The sequence below is a fragment of the Schistocerca gregaria genome, chromosome 1 (assembly GCF_023897955.1).
Source record: "Schistocerca gregaria isolate iqSchGreg1 chromosome 1, iqSchGreg1.2, whole genome shotgun sequence".
In the NCBI taxonomy this organism is placed as follows: Eukaryota; Metazoa; Arthropoda; class Insecta; order Orthoptera; family Acrididae; genus Schistocerca; species Schistocerca gregaria.
Window position 1 is genome coordinate 806,143,659 of NC_064920.1, and position 19,772 is coordinate 806,163,430.

Here is a 19,772-nt window from a genome sequence, read left to right on the forward strand (position 1 = left end):
CAGATTATAAATATGAAGGGAGACATAAGGCCAGAAATTTATCGACGCATCAAGCTTGGCTGGCAAGCATTTGGGAAGAATTCAAAAGTATTCAGATCAAAAATGCCAGTAAATCTGAAGAAAGCAGTATCTGATCAATGCATTCTTCCTGTGATGACGTATGGCTGCGAGACATGGACACTGAACTCATTTACAAAAGGGCTGATGACATCCGGTCTGTGACGAAGGTTAATGACATCTTAGAGATAGTAGGTTCCTTGAAATGGCAGTGGGCTGGCCACGTCGCAAGAAGAAAAGACAACAGATGGACGAAGCTATCGTCTGTCGGTAAAGTGAAGAGCGAGCGAGTCCCCACTCTGCCAACCCAACTACGTCACAAGGCGCTACTACAGGCTGTTTCACATCGTAGTACCGCTCTTCCCGCGGCGCGCGCTTTAAATCTGTGGCGACGCCATGTACAGATATGTTCCTGCCGCGTTTATTTTTAGACAAATACGTTAAGACTATAAGGAATACAAAAGACGGTAGCTTCTTCCGAAACACGACATTATAAAGTAAATAATATTAACGTAAGAACGGAAGTCATAATTCTACTACAAACATAGAACAGAATGCCAGTTCATGTCAATGCTATTCGTAAAACGAATCCCATATAGTGCAGCCAATCTGTAGAATTTAAGGTTTGTTCCTACTAAAGTTATAAGTTTCCTTTGAAGTATTACGTTGAAACTTAAATTCTTCGCGTTCCTTCCTTATGTGTTCTATTATGGCGAAGCTGACGTTTCCATAAATTGCAGCCCTTTGATTGGGACTGGTAAAATTAGCAAACAGTTCTTTTTGTGTCGCCTCCTTGCACACGCTGTTATAGCATTAGAGACGCTCGTTACTCCGCAGATACCTCCTCTTCTTATTCTGTACATTTTCTAGCAATGCAGGGCGATTATCCATCACTTCCGGATACCTAAGTATATCAGCGAGTATACAAAGTTGACCGACTGACACTAGTAACTACGATTCCCAAACAGAAACAACGTATGTCTCTGCACGCCGATCTACACCGCTGAACAGGTAACGGGTAACTGATTTTGGGTGACCCTGTAGGCCAGTGACAGCGTTCTTGAGGGAAGGGCTACTTCCCCCACCGAAAGCGTTGCTCGCTCTTCAGTTTACAGATAGACTTTAGTACTGGAGTGGAGTCCGAGAGAGCACCGGAGGCCTAGAGGAAGACCACCAGACAGATGGGACAAAGACATCAAGAAGATCGCTGATAACACCTGGCAGAGAACTGCCCAAAACCGTCCCACTTGGAGAAGACTGCTGAAAGCCTACCTGAATCCTCGACTCGAAGAGGCCACATCATTTAATGATTGAATTGGCTGATGATGATGAACCGAAGGCACATAGGATAGAATTTTTTTAAATCGTCGATAGCCTTAATAACATGCTTTTTAAGGATGCAGTACCAGCTATCGGGAGTATTTCTTCGTGAAAAATATCGTCATTCGTCAGTAACAGGCACTGTGACGAAACAGTGAAAAGACGAGAATGGCGCGTGCAAGCGCTGCTCGCCCCCCGTGGAGGCTGCGCCCCGCGGCCACCACGGCTGCCGCCACGGCGCCGGCGCCCGCACACACGTGGTGAAAAACACGCGCCGTTGCAACCAGAAGCCCGTGCTTTGCTGTGCTGCAGCAGGTTGGCTGCCGGCGGCGTTGCCACGTTCCGACGCAGGTGAACACGCCGACTCGTCTCGCTTGCCCACGAATCGCTCTCCTCTCCTCTCCTACCACCTCTCCTACCCTCCCCACACTTTGCAGTCTCAGCCACAATCGCTTACCGCTGCAGGCCAGCAGCTTGCGTTCTCTGAAGTGGTGAACCCTGAAGCCGCTGTGTCAGACGCAGGAAACACGGAGTCGGAAGAAAAGGAGAATAGTTGTGTGTATAAATACGCAGCAGCACTTCCACACAATTCTTGTCGCGTAGGTAGGAATAAAACTGTTTCAAACACATACGGCCGTTGAAAGCATGGTCTAGATCAGTGGTCAAACTGCGGTCCCCGAGCGAGGTGGCGCAGTGGTTAGCACACTGGACTCGCATTCGGGAAGACGACGGTTCAATCCCGTCTCCAGCCATCCTGATTTAGGTTTTCCGTTATTTCCCAAAATCGTTACAGGCAAATGCCGGGACGGTTCCTTTGAAAGGGCACGGCCGATTTCCTTCCCTAACCCGAGCTTGCGCTCCGTCTCTAATGACCTCGGTGTGGACGGGACGTTAAACACTAACCACCACCACCAAACTGCGGTCCGAATCAGGCATTTCGTGGGCCCCGCGGTTCTCGGCCGTATTTTATAACACCAAGCATCTAACCACACAGTAAAGGAAACAAAACAAAAATTCGGAGTAGGTATTAAAATCCATGGAGAAGAAATAAAAACTTGGAGGTTCGCCGATGACATTGTAATTCTGTCAGAGACAGCAAAGGACTTGGAAGAGCAGTAGAGCAGTTGAACGGAATGGACAGTGTCTTGAAAGAAGTATGTAAGATGAACATCAACAAAAGCAAAACGAGAATAATGGAATGTAGTCGAATTAACTTCGGTGATGCTGAGGGAATTAGATTAGGAAATGACACGCTTAAAGCAGTAAATGAGTTTTGCTATTTGGGGAGCAAAATAACTGATGATGGTCGAAGTAGAGAGGACATAAAATGTAGACTGGCAATGGCAAGGAAAGCGCTTCTGAAGAAGAGAAATTTGTTAACATCGGGTATAGATTTAAGTGTCAGGAAGTCGTTTCTGAAAGCATTTGTACGGAGTGTAGCCATTTATGGGAGTGAAACATGGGCGATAAATAGTTTGGGCAAGAAGAGAATAGAAGCTTTCGAAATGTGATGCTACAGAAGAATGCTGAAGATTAGATGGGTAGATCACATAACTAATGAGGAGGTATTGAATAGAATTGGGGAGAAGAGAAGTTTGTGGCACAACTTGACTAGAAGAAGGGATCGGTTGGTACGACATGGTCTGAGGCATCAAGGGATCACCAATTTAGTATTGGAGGGCAGCGTGGAGGGTAAAAATCGGAGAGGTACACCAAGAGATGAATACACTAAGCAGATTCATAAAGATGTAGGGTGCAGTAGGTACTGGGAGATGGAGAAGCTTGCACAGGATAGAGTAGCATGTAGAGCTGCATTAAACCAGTCTCTGTACTGAAGACAACAACAACAACAACACCAACAATGTATCTAACAACTAATAGCCGAATACCCGAATGCAAAAAGTAAGCTAATGTTACGAGCTTCTCCAGAGTGTAGTTTTCTTTCTCACAGCAGTGTAATATTGTAAGATCGTCATTGTAACTGACGTTGCTGAATTTGGCCGTGAGATAAGTGAAGTTGGAGACGCAGGGGCAGCGGGGTAAATTACGCCGCTACTGCGGGGCCAGATGATGTTACAAGGGGGGGGGGGGGATGTTTTATGTTTACCTTCCATTGCTGACAACTCATGCCCATATGTGCCCCGTGCCGATCATCTGTGGTGTAAGTTTCAAACGGAAGTAACACTGTATCGCGAATGCGCATTGTAGAGATCATCTTAAAGTGCGATACACATTTAAAGCAAGGAATGTGAAATTAAATAAGGTGGTTGTAAGTCAACGCAATTGGTAAAAAGACATACAGTCAGCCGAAACATTTAATAAATATGCTCCCGGAAAAATGAGTACACCTGGAAAGACGATGCCACCTGTGGGACAGTTAAGTACTGACAATAGTTCCAATGTCGTCCGCCGACAGATACGATAGTGTCATAGCTACGGGAGTACTGTGTGTGTCTACACTTTAATAGGAAATGCTGACAGCCAGACGCCTCGGTGTGGAGCAAGTAGGCAACCGCGCCACGGAGGCGCATTCGTGCTTCCTACTGCCAACTGAGCAAGTTTGAAAGTGGTCGAATTACGGCCTTTCGTGCGCCACGATGGTCCCTTCGCAGAATTGTCGTTCGACTTGTCATGCTGTGTCGGTTCTGCATCGATACTGGTATCATTGGTCACATGAACATTCTGCAACAGCAGACGAGCTTCTGGATGACCACGCAGCGCACACACACACTCGCTAGGATCGTCGTATTATAATGGCAGCGGTGGCAGATTGTACAGCTACAATACAGATAAGAGGGCTTGTGAACCCAAACGTGTCGATACGAACTGTTGCGAACCGGTTATTAGCAGCGGGACTATGGGGCACGCACAGCTCTACCTCCGTTCCACTCGCGCCACAGCATCGACGAGTATGGCTCGATTGACGCCACCTAGGATCAAATCGGAAATGGGAGATGAAATGGCGCGCCGTGGTGTTCAGCGATGAAAGCAGATTCTTCCTGCATGCAACTGATGGTTGTTTGCGCGTGCCACGTAGACTTCGTGAGAGGCGACTCGTAGACAGCATTCATCCAAGTCACAGAGGATCCCACCCGAGGCCTTATCTTTTGGGGTGCGATGAAGTACTACTCTCGTTCCCCTATGATGTTCCTGGAGCACTCGGTACGTGCAGAATGTTGTTAAACTCGCTCTTGCCACGTAAGAGACTTTAGTCGCCAGAAATATATTCTCCTTCACTATTTACAACAGTCTGCCGACGCTGGGGTTACTTTTTTTAGATTTCACATATGTTCACGTGGTTTTGAGGCGCAGAACTCGTCGAGCAATGTTCGGAAGCATTTTCTTCTGGAAAGGAAGTTCCTTGAAAGCTGTTCGATAGAGATAGGAAAAGGTGAAAATCCGAGGGGAAGAGATGGTACGGAATGACAACCCAACTCCTGTGTAATGTCTTTCATCAATCTGCAGAACGAGGGCAGAGGTTATCGTGTAGAAGCGCCACTTCACGCAGGCGTCCCGGTCGTTGTTCTTGGATTGCGTCTTCAAGACGTCTCAGTTGTTGGCAATAAATGCCACCAGGAGGGGAAGCAATTCGTAGTACACCACACCGTAGCTATTCCATTAAACGCCAAATATAATACTTTGTGGATACCCACAGGTCTTTGTACTGGGAGTTTGAGCTTTTTTTAGGCTCAACCATTCCATTCTTTTCTTTATGTTAGCGTAACGACACCATTGCTCGAGGCCAGTAGCTGTACAAAATAGGAATGCTGAGTGTTGTTCATGAACCAATTGGTGACAAGCAAGCAGAGGTGCACTGGCCACCCGCCGATTCTTGTGATTTTGGCTCAGTGCATTCGGTACCTATAGACCCGATTTTTTGAACCTTTCCCCGTTGCATGCAAATGTCGCACGATGAGAAAATGATCACAGTTCCTGAGATTTACCCATTCTCCAGTACACAGACGTGGATCATAATGGATTAATGCGTTTAATCGGTTTTCTTCAAAGCCCGAAGGTCTTCCTGGACGTGGAAAGTCAATAATGTCAAAACGATTCTCCTTAAAACGAGGATATCATTTCCTTGTAGTGTTGTGTCCAACGGCATTATCCGCACACACTTCGGAAATGGGTCCGGCTGCCTCTGCTGCTGTCAATCCTCTATTGGATTCAAACGAAAGAAATGTTTCTGCACATGGCACTCTCATTTTCTACCGTCCACAGTTCCACTCATTACCTCCAAAGAACATAATGACAATATGTGTAAATTCAAATGGCAACAGAGGACTACAACTACAAAAAGACAGTCGGTGAGTAAACATACAGTAACCGGAATACCAACATGCAAAACAGAAAACCTACGAACTGATGCACCAACCTAATACCGGCCTGCTATGAAGACATTTCAAATAATTAAAGATTTTCGGGCCCTCCTATGTGTTTGACATCCCATGACTACAAAAAGAAAAGCAAAAGGAGGGATTCTGTTTTAGGCAAAAATACGAAACTTCTCAACACGTCACGGAAAAAAGTACACAATTAAAATCACAAGAACAATTCAGAAGGCCAATTTGTGGTTAAAGATTTCATCGTGAAGCAAACCGTAAACTGCAGGAAGGGTCAATAGGGGCAGATTGCAGTAGAGATGAATTTGCAGTATACGGAGAGCAAGCTGCGAATAAATTAAATGACGGAACAACCCGCAATCGAAATTTCATAAACACAACTAGAAAATAAAGTTTTTCTATATATAGAAATAGGATATTATTCAAGGATAACGAATTCAAATGTGCTGAATATCACACAATAATGCCTGCAGTCGGTTCATCGCCATCAATATCTTAGAGCGCAAATAGCACTAACTTATCCTCTTTTTGACACTTCTTTATAGGTCGCAACGGGGTGAAACTCTAGTCGAAAGCTGAGGGACCACTCATAACCAACTGTGCTAGTGTTGGACAAATTTAAGTGATAAACATAAATGTAGCTGATAAAGTTGTATTTAAGAAATGATTATTAAAATAAAATATTGGTCAGCAAAAATAGTTTTCTTTCTTACGTTCTCAAACGGTTTCAGCGAAGTAATTACGGCTTCACAGGTTTGTGCGACGTTACTTGCGATAGCTTGTTTTGAAATTCTAAATGTAAACATCAGGCTGATGAAACATTCACCACTCGCGAGGAACCAAAGTGTGATGACAAGCCTGATAGAGGCTGGAATGGTTTCCTTAAACACTGTGGAATACTTCGGAACGTTGAACTGCAGCCATCTGCCGGAGGGTATCGAAATCGGCACTGCTCATTCTTAACAAACCTCTGAAGCCCAATCCATCTTCTAGTTTAAATTTTTCGAGAAGTTCATAGCAGCACTAATGTCTCCGGAAAATAGAGGCTTCTCCTCCGGTAACATTTACGTTTTCGTATTCTCATTTTTTTCCCCCCCCCATGAACCATGGACCTTGCCGTTGGTGGGGAGGCTTGCGTGCCTCAGCGATACAGATGGCCGTACCGTAGGTGCAACCACAACGGAGGGGTATCTGTTGAGAGGCCAGACAAACGTGTGGTTCCTGAAGAGGGGCAGCAGCCTTTTCAGTAGTTGCAGGGGCAACAGTCTGGATGATTGACTGATCTGGCCTTGCAACATTAACCAAAACGGCGTTGCTGTGCTGGTACTGCGAACGGCTGAAAGCAAGGGGAAACTACAGCCGTAATTTTTCCCGAGGACATGCAGCTTTACTGTATGATTAAATGATGATGGCATCCTCTTGGGTAAAATATTCCGGAGGTAAAATAGTCCCCCATTCGGATCTCCGGGCGGGGACTACTCAGGAGGATGTCGTTATCAGGAGAAAGAAAACTGGCGTTCTACGGATCGGAGCGTGGAATGTCAGATCCCTTAATCGGGCAGGTAGGTTAGAAAATTTAAAAAGGGAAATGGATAGGTTAAAGTTAGATATAGTGGGAATTAGTGAAGTTCGGTGGCAGGAGGAACAAGACTTCTGGTCAGGTGATTACAGGGTTATAAACACAAAATCAAATAGGGGTAATGCAGGAGTAGGTTTAATAATGAATAGGAAAATAGGAATGCGGGTAAGCTACTACAAACAGCATAGTGAACGCATTATTGTGGCCAAGATAGATACGAAGCCCACACCTACTACAGTAGTACAAGTTTATATGCCAACTAGCTCTGCAGATGACGAAGAAATTGAAGAAATGTACGATGAAATAAAAGAAATTATTCAGATAGTGAAGAGAGACGAAAATTTAATAGTAATGGGTGACTGGAATTCGAGTGTAGGAAAAGGGAGAGAAGGAAACATAGTAGGTGAATATGGATTGGGGCTAAGAAATGAAAGAGGAAGCTGCCTAGTAGAATTTTGTACAGAGCACAACTTAGTCATAGGTAACACTTGGTTTAAGAATCATGAAAGAAGGTTGTATACGTGGAAGAACCCTGGAGATACTAAAAGGTATCAGATAGATTATATAATGGTAAGACAGAGATTTAGAAACCAGGTTTTAAATTGTAAGACATTTCCAGGGGCAGATGTGGACTCTGACCACAATCTATTGGTTATGACATGTAGATTAAAACTGAAGAAACTGCAAAAATGTGGGAAATTAAGGAGATGGGACCTGGATAAACTGAAAAAACCAGAGGTCGTACAGAGTTTCAGGGAGAGCATAAGGGAACAATTGACAGGAATAGGGGAAAGAAATACAGTAGAAGAAGAATGGGTAGCTCTGAGGAATGAAGTAGTGAAGGCAGCACAGGATAAAGTAGGTAAAAAGACGAGGGCTGCTAGAAATCCTTGGGTAACAGAAGAAATATTGAATTTAATTGATGAAAGGAGAAAATATAAAAATGCAGTAAATGAAGCAGGCAAAAAGGAATACAAACGTCTCAAAAATGAGATCGAGAGGAAGTGCAAAATGGCTAAACAGGGATGGCTAGAGGATAAATGTAAGGATGTAGAGGCTTATCTCACTAGGGGTAAGATAGATACTGCCTACAGGAAAATTAAAGAGACCTTTGGAGAGAAGAGAACCACGTGTATGAATATCAAGAGCTCAGATGGCAGCCCAGTTCTAAGCAAAGAAGGGAAGGCAGAAAGGTGGAAGGAGTATATAGAAGGTTTATACAAGGGTGATGTACTTGAGGACAGTATTATGGAAATGGAAGAGGATGTAGATGAAGACGAAATGGAAGATACGATACTGCGTGAAGAGTTTGACAGAGCACTGAAAGACCTGAGTCGAAACAAGGCCTCCGGAATAGACAACATTCCATTAGAACTACTGACGGCCTTGGGAGAGCCAGTCATGACAAAACTCTACCAGCTGGTGAGCAAGATGTATGAGACAGGCCAAATACCCTCAGACTTCAAGAAGAATATAATAATTCCAATCCCAAAGAAAGCAGGTGCTGACAGATGTGAAAATTACCGAACTATCAGTTTAATAAGTCACAGCTGCAAAATACTAACGCGAATTCTTTACAGACGAATGGAAAAACTGATAGATGCGGACCTCGGGGAGGATCAGTTTGGATTCCGTCGAAATGTTGGAACACGTGAGGCAATACTGACCTTACGACTTATCTTAGAAGAAAGATTAAGAAAAGGCAAACCTACGTTTCTAGCATTTGTAGACTTAGAGAAAGCTTTTGACAGTGTTGACTGGAATACTCTTTTTCAAATTCTAAAGGTGGCAGGGGTAAAATACAGGGAGCGAAAGGCTATTTACAATTTGTACAGAAACCAGATGGCAGTAATAAGAGTCGAGGGGCATGAAAGGGAAGCAGTGGTTGGGAAAGGAGTGAGACAGGGTTGTAGCCTCTCCCCGATGTTATTCAATCTGTATATTGAGCAAGCAGTAAAGGAAACAAAAGAAAAATTTGGAGTAGGTATTAAAATTCATGGAGACGAAGTAAAAACTTTGAGGTTCGCCGATGACATTCTAATTCTGTCACAGACGGCAAAGGACTTGGAAGAGCAGTTGAACGGAATGGACAGTGTCTTGAAAGGAGGATATAAGATGAACATTAACAAAAGCAAAACGAGGATAATGGAATGTAGTCCAATTAAATCGGGTGATGCTGAGGGAATTAGATTAGGAAATGAGACACTTAAAGTAGTAAAGGAGTTTTGCTATTTGGGGAGCAAAATAACTGATGATGGTCGAAGTAGAGAGGATATAAAATGTAGACTGGCAATGGCAAGGAAAGCGTTTCTGAAGAAGAGAAATTTGTTAACATCGAATATAGATTTAAGTGTCAGGAAGTCATTTCTGAAAATATTTGTTTGGAGTGTAGCCATGTATGCAAGTGAAACATGGACGATAACTAGTTTGGACAAGAAGAGAATAGAAGCTTTCGAAATGTGGTGCTACAGAAGAATACTGAAGATAAGGTGGATAGATCACGTAACTAATGAGGAGGTATTGAATAGGATTGGGGAGAAGAGAAGTTTGTGGCACAACTTGACTAGAAGAAGGGATCGGTTGGTAGGACATGTTTTGAGGCATCAAGGGATCACAAATTTAGCATTGGAGGGCAGTGTGGAGGGTAAAAATCGTAGAGGGAGACCGAGAGATGAGTACACTAAGCAGATTCAGAAGGATGTAGGTTGCAGTAGGTACTGGGAGATGAAGAAGCTTGCACAGGATAGAGTAGCATGGAGAGCTGCATCAAACCAGTCTCAGGACTGAAGACCACAACAACAACTATTCTCATTTTTAATAATATTAGACTGTTGAGGCAAAAATTAAACGCACAGAGAATAATTTCTTAGAATATCGCATTCGGATTTCCGTAGTAGAGCTGACTCAGAGGGTGTGGACGCGTTACTTGTATAGCCGTCGTTTCGATACGATTTATCGTGACGTTCCGTATCCGATATCGCGCGACTTTGTCGCTAGGTGTGTACTTGCATTGCGAATAGCAAAAGTGGGACACGCCTCTGCCATGCATTACTGAACACACTGCGGAGTTCAGATGTAGGTAAACATGTTGAACGATCTCGGGAATTAAAGTCTATCGGCGATGATGACATCGACTTGGAGGATCGCACTGCATCACAACAAGCGTTGCGATCATCACTGTTGCTCGCTGTGTTATCTCTGGAATCTGTGGAGGACGCTTTGTCTGCTGGAGTCTCTTAGCTTCCACTTCTTACTCTGTAGTGAATTAATTCCGTCAGCAACACCCCATGCCCCCCCAGACTGCCTGAAGTAGAAAAATCTGGAATAATGATTTCCCCCCCCCCCCCCCCACACACACACACACACACACACAGAGAGAGAGAGAGAGAGAGAGAGAGAGAGAGAGAGAGAGAGGGGGGTTATGCAACGATTGACCGCTTAACTGATGACTAAGTCTCTTATAGTTGTCAAATAATATTACGGGGAACATAAACACATATACCGGACAGACAGGAATAACTGTTTTCCAGCAATGGCACGCGGCATGTGTGGAAAATCTTACAGCAGAAGCGGCACATGAGCCATCTTTCTATTGCCCGAGTGACCTTTCGAAGTATTGGCGATACGGCAGATACACATGCGGCTCTCGCTCCCGTGGCTGGGCTGCAGCCCTGACCTTAACACCGAACAGTTTGGAAACGTCTCATAAACCTGGTTCGTCAGTTAAGAGTTCCGTTTACGGTTCCGCGTTACATAAAAACGACCCTTTGCGATGTGAACTTCACTCCTTACTTACGTGGTGGCTTCAGTGACAAACTCAAAGCGTGCTCATCAGAAATTTGATCATAGAATAATTTGAACTAGGCCGTAGAAAGAAGCTGCAGCATTGCTGTAAGATCATTCTGACATTCACCTAACTCGATTTAGGTTTTGCTTGGTGTCCATGTATAAAGACCAGCAAAATTTCCGTCCAGCCATCGAATGACAGCTGCTTGTCTAAGGAAGGGACAGGCATCCAATGAAGTGAGTGTTCAGCATCTTATTTAACTGACTGATTACAGCCGAAAACCTTAGGGCCCGTGTTAGACTGTAAAATGAGTTGTTGCATAATTTATGAAAGACGTTCTGTAAAATCGCTGACGATGTACTGCACTGCTTTTATCCAAGTTAGAATGTAGTCCTAACTTATATAAAGAATCAGTCTTCGTGATGATTCCTCTAAATTGGGTCGTGTGTTATTGCAAGACCAGTTGGTTGCTATTTACGATCATGGTACTTACACGTCACACCCTCCCTTTAAATGAATCGAAGAAATTTTGCCTTGAAATAATTATCAGTTACGGCAACGTTAAAGAAAACGAGGCCTCTTTCCATGAAGTATAGTGTCTTTGGTTCTACTGTTACGTAAATTATTAAACAATTTCAGTAGCAACTTTAAAGCAGCTACAGCCCACTCTTGGCTTTGAAGGTCAGTTCTTTTTGTAATCTATAAACTGACCATGAAAATTAATGCAGTTCTTTTTCGGAAAAGAATATATAATTTAAGGAGTGTTATTTAAAATAAAATAAAAAATGCATTTAACAATATATTTTTAAAGGAATTGGCACTCCCGCCCGCCCCCCCCTCCCCTCCCCCCCTCCCCAAACACACTCACACACAAACTTACATTTCGTCATCACAGCAGCTATACGATAGTTATAACGGAAAAACAATAAAAATGTTGTCTCCGAGCATAATACTTTTATATGATTCTTATATTTTTATTCCCAGAATCTGATTTCAGTTCTCCAGATAAGAATTGAAGCTGAACACGCAGCTAAATTAACATCAGTTCAAAGCTAGCGCAATTCAGCCCAGAAAGCGAGCGGGCAAAATAAGCAGACAATGAGATCAAAACGTAAGATAGAGAACTCTTGTTAAAGTGTTTACGTAAACACTTACGTCTATGATCTTTGTCCATTTAGAGGTTACAGTCGTGCTTACCGCTCTGGCCATCAGCGCTACCTAAACCTAACTAACCTAAGGACTTCACACGCATCCATGCCAGAGGCAAGATTCGAACCTGCGACCGTAGCGGTCGCGCGGTTCCGGCCTGAAGCGCCTAGAACCGCTCGATCACCCCTTCCGACCGTTACCGCTCTGGGATCTCTGATACAGTTCATATATACCTCTAAAGCTGTACTGATGCGCACTTCAGAGAGAGTGTGTGTGTGTGTGTGTGTGTGTGTGTGTGTGTGTGTGTGTGTGTGCGCGCACATTTACATTAATACAATTCACAGGAAAATTTTTGTAAAGTTCGGATCTGACGCCAAAATACGTAATAGATGGTCATTTACGGTCATTGTAACGTTGAGGGTTTTCGAGACATCTAAGAGAAAGACAAAGTGTTTTTCCATCTCATGTATTTGCCGTTTTTTCAAAAGTGGTTCAAATGGCTCTGTGCACTATGGGACTTAACCGTAGCGGTCGCGCGGTTCCACACTGAAGCACCTAGAACCGCCTGTAGAAAGTCGCCTCACTAAAATATTAATCTTTATAAAAGAGTTATTAAACTTATTATACAGTGTAAACTGACCGAATAGAAGATTAGGTTAAACTGACCGAATAGAAGATTAGGTTTTGAAAGCCTTACTCACGTGCTGTGTCAGTCTACTCTCTATCTTGTGTGGTATGAAGAATCAGCATATCAGGGCAATCTCACCAACTCTTTATCAAACTGAGCAGTGTGGCAAATGGTTGGAACCTTCAGATGGAGACTGCACTGAGTTCTGAAATCCATGTTACTATTAAAATAAGAAACTGTGTCATAGAAACCAAGTGTATAAAAAGTAAACTAATAGAAATATGAATTCCCCTGAGAGCCAGTACCTTGTGGATGTTGGTCCCATTCGTCCTCGATGTATTTCCTCGTTTCCTTACTGGCAGTACTAATGTGGTAGGCCTCTAATAGGAACGGCGCGCGACTTAATCTGCCGTCGAATGGGACCAAATACGCTCGCTCTGCCTTTAATTTCCGCGATAACGAAGTGTCGCCAAAAACTCAAGAAGGTAGCTACAAGGAAACGAAAGTTGGTTTTCTGTTCACATGCCCGGTAGACGCTCTCGTCAAGTAAGAGTAATTTCGATGTTTGGGTAGTGCGTGGCATGTAGCTGGTGTGGCAGTCTGTAGCGTCTGTACACAAAGCAGGCTGCAGGGGAAACCCCCCCCCCCCCCCCACACACACACACACACACACACACAGCCTCTCAAATAGCGCACATGCAGTACGCGCAGTTGAAGTGATTAATGCCGGCCCATGATAAGATAGCGGCCGACCTTTCCGCTTATCTCTCTCTGCTTGGCGCGCCTTTTCGGTTTGAGTCACTGGCAAATACTTGCCCGCAACTTTCCATCAGCTCTTGACGAACTGGGTATCAAGAAAGGTAGCCATTTTTGAAATGCAGTGACGTAATCCTTCTGTCTAGAGTGGTCACATTGTAAGGGTAAAAAGATTTATCCTCGGTAGGGTCGAATCGAAGGCTGCTTTTTTAAGCGCCACTTATTTTAATTTCCCACTATATTTGTGCATCACACAGTAAAACACATCATTCGGAACAACTGATCAAACCACTTTTCCGAGTCTCTGCTGGCAGTCGAATATAGTTTGCGTTCCACGACTGGGGAGATCTTCATCCATAAGAAAATTGTCGGCCTTTTACACTGTCTCCAGTCGCGAAAAGTAGACAAAATCGCACGAAGGAAGACGGCGCCGTTGGAACGGAACTTCAATATGTGCGAACACTGAAAGCACACTGAAACTAAAACGGCACAAAAACTAAAGGCCATTTGTCGGGGCGTCACCGTAATGAAACATTTGTGGGGGAGTATGGATGTAAGCACCTTCACGATTCTGTACCTGTGTTTAGAGAGTTGAGCACCAGACATTTTAAGATTCTTTTAGGGTACAGAAAACTGACATCATTCTCTGGCAGAACTGATATTTGGCACCAAATAGCACTTTTAAGTATAGCTTGTTCGATCATTATGATTTTTGTTTGTTTTCGCTGGTCTCTGGAAACATCGCAATTGTTAAATACAATCGGCCGGCTACTATTCCTATCCACCACTAACAACTGCACAGATTACGACATCGGTGCCATGCAACATCTGTTTCAAACGCGGATATATTTGTGACGACTGGCTGGAAAATAGTAGTCTTTGACTCAGGGTTTGTAGTCCGTAACAGTGCTGTTGATGTAGAACTAAAATCCACTTCCGAATTTTCGAACATTTTTTTGCTTCTCTGTTATAAAATGTCACACACAGAAGAAGCAGAACTTTTGCGCTTTAATATGACGTTGAGGAATGGCACGATTCACAAGAGTAGGAAGAACCAAAGGGTGCTCGTGGTCCTTGTAATTTCTATCCTGCAGGTATGTTCTCATCAGTGACCAGTGAAAGAGAGCAGCCGCTGGCAGAGGTGTTTCGGAACACCGTATTGCGCAGTTGACCATTTCAAAACGGCAGTCTAGTGTTGCTGAAGTAATGGCCCACTGATAGCTCAGGAGAAAGAAGTAAACTGAAGTAAACTGCTGGGCCACTTGCCTCCATTATTTTTCGTGTTGCGCCATCTCTTGACGCGCAGCTGGAGATGCCATAGGTTGGGCTACCGTAAATGAACCCACGAGGTACAGACACGGCCAGAAGCACGTTCTCGAGTTCTTAGTAGGAGTTCACGTTGCAGGTCGCTCTTCGTACCGTTTAACTTTGCCGTGATGCGTCTCCTGTGCAAGGAATGGAGTGGCGGAAGATCTAGAAATGTCTAGCTGAACAATCATGTCTGTAACTGCGTGCACTTCGTGTACTATTCGTGCATTTAATGACACGTTTATTAAATTGGCAACAATAGAGAGAAGTGTTTAAACCATATTTTGGAACATCCTAACTGTGGATCTTCTACGAGGCTACGTGATACAGACATATTTGTTTCCTTTGAGAATCCATCGTGATTTTGTTGGAAAGGTTGAATAAAACAAAGAATTTATTTTAAATTTGCAAAAGTATTTCGCTGCGTCGTAATATATCAAATTTATTTATCAATTAGAAATAAACGGGAAGATATAAAGGAGTCAGAGCGACAAACTGGCGTTTGTCAAACTCACCATTAGGAAGAACGGGAAGTAAAGCGAGAACTCATACAAATCATTCAATTTAATACATGCCTATTTTATACTATTAGCACGATACAAATACTGTAGTAAGTATCGACTTATCAGGAAACGAAATATGAACATCTCTTTAGTAGAAATAGCTTTCTTGCAATGGTTGTATATCTTTGAAAATGCATTAGAGACTTTATATTAAAATTACAGAAGACTCTGTCATATCTTTTGAACAAACTATGTAGCTGGTTAGATGCGCTTCGCTTTTCCTGTGATTTGAGGAATATAGGAGTACATTTGCTTCTTTTGCCACTTTTCTGGAGATGTTCTTTTTAATTATTATGTGAAAAACTTACCTAGAGGACATAATAAATGTAATGTTTCTGTTTATTGGCTTTCATTACGTGCCCATACAGCCATATCAACACTGAAAATTTTATGCTACAGTTAGTTTTTGACTATTCAGTGTACACTTATTTAATTCGTAGCCTGGTGCGATGTTCCATAGGTGTCAATGTAAGTTAACCATCAAAATGTCTATTGTAGAAACGAAGCTTTCTAATGCCACGAAAGTCGCGCGGTCTTCCTGTGGTATTGCATCCCGCTGGTTACACCGCTTCCGTTTGGCTCGTTGCTCCGAGGTACCTTAGAAGTCGGTGTCATTAAAGGAAACCATATACGAGTTAGATTGTTGAATAATTGGGTAAGTCAGATGCGACGATGCGATGGACGAGACTGGTACTCACCGTGTAAATATTTACAAAAGTAACGTCGAATTGGGTGTTGTTATTCTACAAGGCAAACTGTAGTTGTAGGTAGAGCGACAGCGGCGCGTATTTTAAGATCAAAGAAGACGGGGATGTCAACAGGGTACGCAAGAGCACTGGTACAAATGGAGTGCTATGGCTCGCTAAATGTTTAGCCACACTTGCCAGGTAGCCGGCCAATTTTTACGAGAGTGAAACTCAGAATTCGTATCCCTAAATAATTTTGTCGTCATCTGGATCGCTGGCATTTTGCCAGTGTTTATTCGTAGTGTAATGCCTGTGAATCTGCAGCTTCTAGCCGTGCGGAGTGGCCGCGTGGTTCGAGGCCTCCTGTCACGGATTACGCGGCCCCTCCCGCCGGAGGTCCGAATCCTCCGCCGGGCATGGGCGTACGTGTTGTTCCTAGCGTAAGTTAGTTCAAGTAGTGTGCAAGTCCAGGGACCGATGACAGTTTGGTCCCTTAGGAATTTTCTCTCTCTCTCTCTCACACACACACACACACACACACACACACACAAAGGGTATATCGTGAATTTATGCGTTCAAGGAAGCATGTTAGTGGCATTCTCTTTTTAACGCTCGGTTTAATAGAAGCGCAGAAACTGACGCCGCCTCTTCGCCAACAGCTGCTTCCTTGGCTGTGCTGTTATCTGAGTAGGGCAACAGCGCGAGGCGGGCTGTTTGCTGGAGGTAATGGAACAGCTGGCGGTGGCAGGTTATGCGCGTGCGCGCTGCCATTTCCGCGTGCCGCTACTGCTGCTGCTGCTACCTGTTGCTCGCTGAGGGGATCCCACGGCGCCTGCGCGTACCGTCTTATCTACCTTTCCTCCTCCCACTCGTCTGACCGTAGCTCCTTACAGGTGCGATAGACTTCGTACTGAAAGCAGATATTCAAATAGTTCTTATGGCGTTCTGGCAGATTGTTATGGACGAGGAAGAGACGTTTCACCGCATTCTTTTTTTCTAGCCATTCTCCTTTTCTGCTGTACCGAGACCAAGTCCATTTCGCCATAATGCTGTAGAAGCTTTAGCGACTAAACAGTTTCATTGCAGACACTTGACCGGCTTCACCACTTGACATGCAAGTAAGCGATATCTGCCACTTCACTTGCGATAATCACCCCAGAAGCTGGTTGCACCATAAATTCCAAATTCCCCTATTACACAACTACTCTCCCATGCTTACATTTACTTTCACTATCTCGTCAGCTGGCCGCTGTGGCCTAGCGGTTCTAGACGCTTCAGTCCGGAACTGCGCGACCGCTACGGTCACAGGTTCGAATCCTGCCTCGGGCATGGATGTGTGTGATGTCCTTAACTTAGCTAGGTTTACGTTGTTCTAAATCTAGGGGGCTGATGACCTGAGATGTTAAATCCCATAGTGCTTAGAGCCATTTGAACCATTTTTGGACTCTCTCGTCTCTCCAAAACATTCACACAACCAAAAACCAATTAAATATTTTTCCAGTGTACTATCAATTATGACATAAATCTTTGGCAATGGAACTAAACAAAATTCATGAAAATAGAGTTTATGAACCTATCTTCTTGATTGCAGTTTCAGTTGATGCTACGGAAGAATACATTGCAATCCCAAACTCGGTTTCACTATGCCCACACAGGTATTTTAGGTAATATTTTCATTTCTAAAAGTAATGAAGTTATTAAGTTTATGGTTCTATTATCCATAAAAAATTTCACTCTAAGTGTGTAAGTGTGGAAAAGATCAATTAATATTTAATAGAACTTCTGCAGCTTCATAGTGTTTGTGTAACGCATTGCACGCAGCAGTAGTAAAGTACACCGCTCGTCTGGCCCAGTAGCCAGCGTCATATCGGCTGTGCGAGCATGAAATCAAACGTCTGCTGTCCTCCTGGGTCCATGGCAAAGCTATGTTTCCAATGCAAAGTGACAACTCGTAATAATTTGCTACGTTACAACCCTTTCCCTTACTTCGCGGAATCATACGTTCATATTATAAAATATAAATGGAACAACAAAAATAAAGAAATATCTAGCTTCAACAAACGTAAAATGGACGAAAGTACCCCAAGTGCCATAGCTAAATCAAACTTGAACCATACCTATAAAGAACTGCTACAGTGTAGTATAGAAGCTAATTGAAAGAAGTGCGCATGACACTTTGAAACACACTAATTACACAGAAGTCACTGCGATTTGTGATAATCCCGTGGAGACTATAAAACCAGGGGCGCGGTTCTTCATCTACCTGCGCTGTTCCGTGCGGACGCGCATTGTCGTGGGAAAAAACAACGTCAGGACCGAAAGCACATGGAGAGAGATTACAGTGTCGCAATAACGTTGATCAGTGAGTGTACCGCATTCAAAAATTTGGAACTCAGTACACGGATGCAGCATTACGCAGCCGCACATCGCAACTCCTGAACTACAAAAACGATCATGTTCGACGGTATTGAAGCTGCATTACGTGTTCGCACCACTCACCATATGTGGGCACGTTCAGAAGCACTACTCAAGACTGAATCTGCTCTCATCAGAGAAGATCTTTCTTCTTGGTCCAATCCCTGTCCTCTTGACGCCATCGCGAACGGTGTTGACGCCCCCCCCCCCCCCCCTCCCTATGCAAACGCCGTGCCACTGAGGAGCGTAGGTTGCTTGCCTTGCAGTGCTGTTAAATGCGGTCGCAATTGCAGCCGCCTTTTGACGTGAGGCCCACCTTGCCTGTTACAGAATGTAGCGGCCATCTGCTGTGAAGCTGACAGTGGTTGGACCACCACCTCTCTCCCACGGAACCCCTCCATGAATGTGAGACATCGTTGTGAGCAATACCTAATTCCTGGGCTACACTCGTCTGACGTAGGCTTTCAACCAGTTTCCCGATGATTTTTCTCCTTGTGAAGTCGTCCAAATACTGTCTCTGGGCAATGATGCAATGAAAACCTCCGCAGTTTACCGTAACTGCTCGCTGTTTTGACACAACAGTCTTTTTCGCTTTCTTCAGCTGCCTCGTGTTGTGGGGCCAGTCACGCTGACCTTATGCGATGTAATAGTCAACTTCCTGTGCATGACGAACAACCCCTATAGCAACATGCTCCCGCACTTGTGTTTATTTTCACCCAGTAGCTAATATTTTATCTATCTCGTCCTTGATTTTTGCAGAGCAGTGAAGATTCCCCCGTATTACTTCAGCCCAATTCCGGAATGGTTCCTGCTATAAGGCCAGTGTCTACTGCGCTTCTCATCTTTCTCATTCTTGAACTTTATGCATGTGAATGCTTGCCTTGGAAAAGCTATTCATGGATGGACAAAAGTACTGCTAATTCTAAACTTGTGTGGAAGCGAGTTAATTTGAAAACAATTTTTTACATAAAAAATTTGGAACTCAGCGCTGCCTATGCCTCGTTTTTTTCTCTCTTTTTTTTATACTTTATGTTCAGCTGGATGACTAATATGACATGTGTAACGCATTTAGGGAGAAAGGGGGGTGATGTTCACGGAATTATAGTCATCTTCAAATATGCGTTGGGTTTCAGCTGGAACAAGCAGATACGGGTTAAGATTCTTTCCTTGGGACACTTAGG

At 43.9% G+C, this 19,772-nt stretch overlaps 1 protein-coding gene across 2 annotated transcripts in view; it reads left to right on the forward strand.

Moving 5' to 3' along the window:
- Window positions 1-19,772, forward strand: part of LOC126270443 (transcription factor HIVEP3) — a 388,605-nt gene that overhangs the window by 168,995 nt on the left and 199,838 nt on the right. The window lies entirely within an intron of this gene.